This window comes from Arachis duranensis, chromosome 10, assembly GCF_000817695.3.
Source record: "Arachis duranensis cultivar V14167 chromosome 10, aradu.V14167.gnm2.J7QH, whole genome shotgun sequence".
Lineage (NCBI taxonomy): Eukaryota > Viridiplantae > Streptophyta > Magnoliopsida > Fabales > Fabaceae > Arachis > Arachis duranensis.
This window is the reverse complement of record NC_029781.3, coordinates 21,657,206-21,664,485: the sequence shown is the minus strand read 5'-3', so window position 1 is coordinate 21,664,485 and position 7,280 is coordinate 21,657,206. Positions and strand designations below refer to the sequence as shown.

The following is a 7,280-nucleotide window of genomic DNA, read 5'->3' as shown; positions in this document are numbered from 1 at the left end:
GAAGCATTTTCGTGCAGAGACTCTTCTTGGAGTTAAACGCCAGCTTTTATGCCAGTTTGGGCGTTTAACTCCCATCCTTGTGCCAGTTCCGGCGTTTAACGCTGGAAATTCTGAAGGTGACTTTGAACGCCGGTTTGGGCCATCAAATCTTGGGAAAAGTATGGACTATCATATATTTCTGGAAAGTCCAGGATGTCTACTTTCCAACGCCGTTGAGAGCGCGCCAATTGGGTTTCTGTAGCTCCAGAAAATCCACTTCGAGTGCAGGGAGGTCAGAATCCAACAGCATCTGCAGTCCTTTTTAGTCTCTGAATCAGATTTTTGCTCAGGTCCCTCAATTTTAGCCAGAAAATACCTGAAATCACAGAAAAACACACAAACTCATAGTAAAGTCTAGAAAAGTTAATTTTAACTAAAAACTAATAAAAATATACTAAAAACTAACTAGATCATACTAAAAACATACTAAAAACAATGCCAAAAAGCGTACAAATTATCCGCTCATCATTGCTCAAGTTCTAGACTTTGTTATTTTTCTTGAGTTGAGTTGGTATTGTTATGATATTGGTTAATTGAAATTGATTTGAACAGTTGAGAGATATTTGGTTTGGTTTGGTGGGGTCCCTTAAAGGGTGGCAAATTCAAAATTTTAGAGGAGATGCTGCCGAAATTTTTATGAAAATGTATTTCCAGTTTTTCAAAGAAAACAGCGCCACTGGTAAGAGTTAAAGGATCCTATCTTCTTATTAACTATATGGAAGTCGTCATAATATTCTCACTATTAGAGTACGCAGCCGAAAGCGTGAAATTTTGGTAGTAAGGGTGTTACATTTTACTTTTTCAGTTCAACGTTGCAAATCCCACCAATGGATGCCAAAAGAAGCTCGAGATTGATGATGACCAGAAGCTGTAATCTCTTCACTACTTTATGTTTTGGTCATTTGGATTGTTTTTGTGGCAAGTTGTTATGTTATGAGTTATGACATTCTACTTTGTATTATAGGCGAGCATTTTGGGATAAGAGAATCTCACAAGAGGTTCTTGGTGATGCTTGGGTTGAGGTGTGGTGGAATTTTTGTTAAGCAATTTTGAGATTTTCCTAATCATCTTCATTGTTCAACAAGAATTCAAAGGCCACGTCTACAAGATCACTGGAAGTTGTGACAAACAGGGATTTCTAATGAAGCAGGGAGTATTGACCCCCGGTTGCGTTCGCCTCTTGCTCTATAGAGGTAATACACTACACTATTATATGTCTCTTTTAATTTGCTTTGAGATTAAGATTATAATAACAATCAGTATAGGCTGGACAATGTATAGAGCATTCATTCAAGTCTTGTGTTTTATTTTTTAATTCTTCCGTATATAAGACCTCTTTGTTCTGAACTTGGTAATTATGAAGAAGGGTGACAATGATTTGCCAGGCCTGACAGACATTGAAAAACCAAGGATGAGGAGTCCAAAGAGAGCCTAAAAAATTCGTAAGTTGTTCAATCTTTCCAAGTAAGACGATGTGAAAAAGTATGTCAACACATACAGGAGGACATTCACAACCAAAAATGGTATGGTTCCTTGCTTATGTACTATGAATATTCTAGTTAGCTTGGTCATGCCACTAAGAAGAGGCTGCTCTTTATATTAAAGGAGGTGAAAGAAAGGAGGAACTGATAGGAGAATCCTTGATTTGCATATGTATTATGATTTGGAATAGATATCTCTTTGACATAGTTCTAATTTTATTATTTATTGTTTCTCATCTAATTATGTATTTTAGCGCTTTAATTGGTGTCAATTTATTTTTTTTTTGTTTTTCACGGTATTCCCCAATCCGACAGGTCAAGGACTAATCTGTCGCAGATCTAAGCTCTATTTAAGGGTCTGCCGCTGGCCACTGGGTTGCTGCATGCACAAGTGGACGAGTGAATTGACCACTCGACTACACAAGTTGGTTGGTGTCAATTTAAATTTAAATGATGCTAATATTGTGTGGCATGGTTTTTCTAATTTTGCCCAGGGTTAGTGTTGTTCAGTTTCTGGAATTTTTTTTATAATTAAATACTATGTTTGTGGGGGGTTTTAAACCGCTACTGAATGAGGTCCTCGCAGTTTTGTAAAACCACTACAAATAAGCTCGTGGCACCTCCAATTTTAGAGATTTGTGAAACTCTTACAATACTATCCATGGGAGTTTTTAACCGCTACAAAATAGTGAGAATCTTGCAGTGATACTTAAATTAACGAAGGTTAGATCTACAATAGATTATAGGGGTGTTCAAAATCGATCCAAACCAAATAAAACCGACCAAATGAACTGAAAAAATTGAAAATCGAACAAACTGAAAACCAAAAAAACCGAAAAATACTATTTTACAGTTTTTTTCTGCGGTTCGGTTCGATTTTCAGTTCTTTTAGTGAAAACCCTAACTGAACCAAACCGAACCTATTCATTTAAAAACCCTAATATATAAAGCCCCCTCTCCCAAGCAGATAACCTAGCTAGCCACCACTTCACCACTCCACAGCGCCGAAAACTCCTCCTCCCACCCTCCACAGCACCGTCCTTCTCTCTGCGTTTGACGTCGCCGGACAGCACCCTCGCAGCGGCCTTCCCTTATCGCACTTCCCTCTTCTCGGCGTGGTTCTTTCTCTCCCTCCCTTCCTTGTCACGCTTCCTTCTCCTTGTCGCACACTAACCCTCAGTCAGAGAGTGAGCCCAGACCCTAGAGCTCCCCTCCCTTTCCCCTACACAGCGTCGTCTCCGATATTGCAGCCCTGTCTTCGACATAATAGGTCGCAAGTTGCTGACTGCAGTGCCGTAATCGTCCTCCACTACTCTGACATACGTCTCAGTCCAGTCCAGGAGTGTCGTCGTCCATCTCAGTCCAGTCTCGTCGCCCCCATAGCAGCCGCCAACCTGCCGTGTCTCACTGTCCAGCATTTCCATCTTCCTTTTTTGTAGGTTTTTTTTTAATTTTGATGATTTTTTGTTTCAACTTGTGTTTATGATTATGAATTTTTATTTCTATTTTGATGATTCTGTCATTCAAATTCTATGTTTAGGGTTCTAATTTTTTATTCTGTTTTCAAAATCTGTTATAATTATGCAGTTATGGGACCTGGGGTTAAACCTCTTTTGTTGTTTATTTGTTGTTTATTGATTATTATTCTTTATCGAGTATTTATTGTTAATTTTTTTGAAATTGTTATTGATTATTTGTTGAAGCTATTTTATTTTGTTGTACTGCTGCTTCTGTTAAACTTTTATATGATTCTGTATTTCTAATTTTGATTTTTAATGCATATATCCTCGAACTCCAGCTCTAGCCCTCATGGTATCTCAAATAGTCATAAATGTTGCAACCGGCTGCATTTGTTGCAGAAAAGTCTCTCGAATCCTTAAACCGAATAAACCTAACCGAACCAAACCGAATTTAATTGGTTTGATTTGGTTCGAATTGTCTTAATAAAAATACTGAACCAATTAAATTGAACCACATAATTAATATAAAATTGGATCGGATTGTTTTTCTTTAAAAAATCAAACTAAATCACACCACAAACACCCTTAGTAGATTAGTCATTAACCTACCGAATCGAAAAATAACATTAAAAAAATACATTCTACTAAAAGTATAAATGACTAAAACATAAATCAATGAGATTGATACTTGATTTTCTATATTATATAAATTTTCTAATGTTTTATTATTATTTTTGGTAGTCCTACAAACACTATTTCTCACATATGTATTTCATGGATCCCACTTCCACTCCCACTCATGTTTTGTTTCGATCCATATTGTTGTGCACGCCACTGTTTATATCAAGGCTCTTATGCTTAAAGCCAAACAATGATGTTACTGGGAAAAAAAAGACACACTTTTGTTGGAGAATTCAGAACCAAACAATTTGTATGCTCAATTGCGGCGAAAAAACCATAGAAACAGTTAGAACTATTTGCCGACAATATAAAAATGTTCAATAATGTTCTCTCACATTTATTTCTCCTTCTAATTTGATTGATAGTGTCCAATCACCTTCGAACGTCACATTGATTTGGCAAAAATATATAGTCGGCAAAATTTGTCAGTAACAAATCAAAAGATGACACAATGCTTGTTTGTTTTTTGTCGTTAGATGCGAGGAATATTTTGGTGGATTACGATGTCAGTAATAAAAAATTTTGAGATAAAATATATTTTTGTTTATAATGTTTTCAAAAATTTTTAGAATTATTTTTAGTTTGATTCATTTTATCTTTAATTTTTGAAATTTTAATTATATTTTATCCTTAATGTTTTGACATTCAACTATTAATCAACAATATTATTTTAATTTTATTTTTTGATAATTTAAAAAAAACAAAAAAATAATCTAAACTTACTTTATTTAATATTTATTAATTCGACAATTAATAAATATTAAATAAGATAATTTTTTACTATTTTTGGTTAATTATTTTTGTTATCAAATATTTCTGGTTATTCTTAATCTAATTTCATCCTAACCTTAACTTTAACTTTTAGGGTTAAATACGATTTTGGTCCTTATGATTTAGGCCGAAAATTCAATTCGTCCCTAACCTTTTTTTGCATTGAAATTCGTCCCTAAGGTTCGATTTGGTTTTAAAATCATCCTTCGAACCAAAATACCCTTATCTAACCACCCTTCTCTAGCAACCTTCTTCACTAAAATACTCATTTTTTTCTTTTTCTTCTTCATCCAACCAAAAACACCAAGAGCTGCAGTGAAAGTTTTAAAACAGAAGTAGGAATAAACAAAAAAAATACCAGTAGCACAGCAGCAACAAGACACAATAACAAGGCAGCAAAAAACAATGTAATAAACAAAAAACATAAGCAGAAATCAGTACCAAAGAATCAACAAATCTACATTTCAAATATCAAATAGAATCAACAAAATAAAAAAAATAGAATTGGAACCCTATGGAGCCGCGGCGAGCGGCAAGGAGAAGTGATAACTAGTGGTGAACGGTGAGCGGGGAATGAGTAGCGGTGAGCAAGCAATGACCAGCGGCGAGAGGAACAGAAATGGCGACGCCGCGTGTGATGTCCTCTCTCGCCGATTTGCTAGCGTTTCTGCCCACTCATGGAAACACTGACACAAAAGCAGAAATGGTGACGACAGCACACGACGTCTTCCCTCATCGACATCGTCAATCGCCACCTTCCTCTTCCCATTCTTCTTCTTCCCTTCTCCCTTATTCTTCTTTCCCGTGGTTCTTTTCTTCTCTCAACTTCAAACACTTTCTTTTATCTTTTTTCTTTTTTAATTTTATAATTTTTTGTTAGGGGTAATTTAGTCTAAAATTTTAAGAATAAAAATGACAATTTCAAAATAACATTAAACTTTAGGGACAAATTTGAATGTAAAAAAAGGTTGGAGACGAATAAAATTTTCATCCTAAACCTTAGAGACCAAAATTATACTTTACCCTAATTTTTACCTCAGCTCCAATCCAACCCTTCCCTTCACCACCAATAATGCCTACCATAGCCATCAACAACACCTATGTCATAATCATCATCATCCCATCCATGCATTCTCTTCCACCCTTTTCCTATTTTATCCCTAATAGCAACCCCAACCATCGGCACCCTCATGCCATTGTAGTCACGCTACCTTCATTGTCATCACCATAGTCAACCCTTATCCTACCTCCACTTTACATCTACATCCACCACACTTTTCATCCTACTGTTGTTGTACTACCTTCAATGTTACCGTAGTTTCACTTACACCCCTTCCACCACAGCGTAGCATCTGCCTTCGACTCATGATCACTACAACATTATCAGTCTCATTCACACATCCATAGAACTTGTTATTGACCCTTCTCTCTCTCTTTCTCTTTCTCTCTCTCTCTCTCTGTGTGAAATTTGCATGTGAGCATGGAGAAGAATAGAAAAGCCAAGAAAAAATTGAGAATTGAACCTATATAATGATGAGACTTAAAGAATACAATGCTACAATTTGCTATATATACAAACACTACTTCTAACATAATTGTATTGCTGCACTAACTAACTATACAGCTCAGCATGTGCAATGAAACCCACTACTAACAACTTTCTATACAAAGAGAAATAACATCTTATATTAACAAATTCTAACTAATAGAATAAATATCAAGTAACACCCTCCCGTAAGCTTGGACCATTGGGAGAAAAGAGATCTAACAATCCAAGTTTAGAATAACTTGCATTGAAAGGCCCAGGAGCAAGAGGTTTAGTGAGAATGTCGGCAGCTTGATTATTGGTGGAAATGGGAAGGAGATGAATCAACTTTTCTTGCAATTTGTCATGGACTATATGGTAATCTGCTTCGATATGCTTGGTACGTTCATAAAACACAAGATTAGTTGCAATGTAAATAGCTGAATTGCTATCACAGTATAAATTAATAGGCTTTGTAATTGGAACGTCAAGATCTCGAAGAACATAGCTCAGCCATTGGGCTTTTCTGGTGGCCAGAGCTAAAGCTCTATACTCTGCTTCTGAGGAGGAGGCTACAACTGAAAGTCGTTTCTTACTCTTCCAAGTAACTAATGATGGTCCCAAATAAAAATAATATGCTGAGAGGGATCTTCGAGAGTCAACGCAACCAGCCCAAATAGAGTCAGAGAAACCAGTAAGCTGCAAATCAGATTCTGCAAAGAAGAAGAGGCCTGCAGTAGGGGAACCTTTTACATAACGCAGCACTTTATGTGGCCGCCTTCAAATGCTCAATAGTGACACAGTCCAAAAACTGGCTTAGTTTCCCAATGGCATAGCTTATATCAGGCCTAGTATTTGCTAGATATAAGAGCTTGCTGATGAGCGGATAATTTATACGCTTTTTGGCATTGTTTTTATATAGTTTTTAGTAAGTTTGAGCTACTTTTAGGGCATGATCCGGAGTTGAACGCCCAAAACACGTCATAACCTGGAGTTTGACGCCAAGAAATGCCTCTACTCGTGGATTGATCAAGCTCAACCCAAGCATACACCAAGTGGGCCCCGGAAGTGAATTTATGCATCAATTACTTACTCATGTAAACCCTAGGAGCTAGTCTAGTATAAATAGAACATTTATCTAATGTATTAGATATCTTTTGACCACTTTAAGCCTTTTATCATTCGGTCACTTGATCATGGAGAGGGCTGGCCATTCGGCCATGCCTGAACCTTTTGCTTATGTGTTTTCAACAGTGGAGTTTCTGCACACCATAGATTAAGAGTGTGGAGCTCTGCTGTACCTCAAGTATTAATGAAATTCTA

At 36.5% G+C, this 7,280-nt stretch overlaps 1 pseudogene; it reads left to right on the top strand.

Moving 5' to 3' along the window:
* The window catches only part of LOC107469441 (40S ribosomal protein S6-like), a 39,223-nt pseudogene extending 37,376 nt beyond the window's left edge, over positions 1 to 1,847 (top strand).
* Positions 1,848 to 7,280: the final 5,433 nt, after the last annotated feature.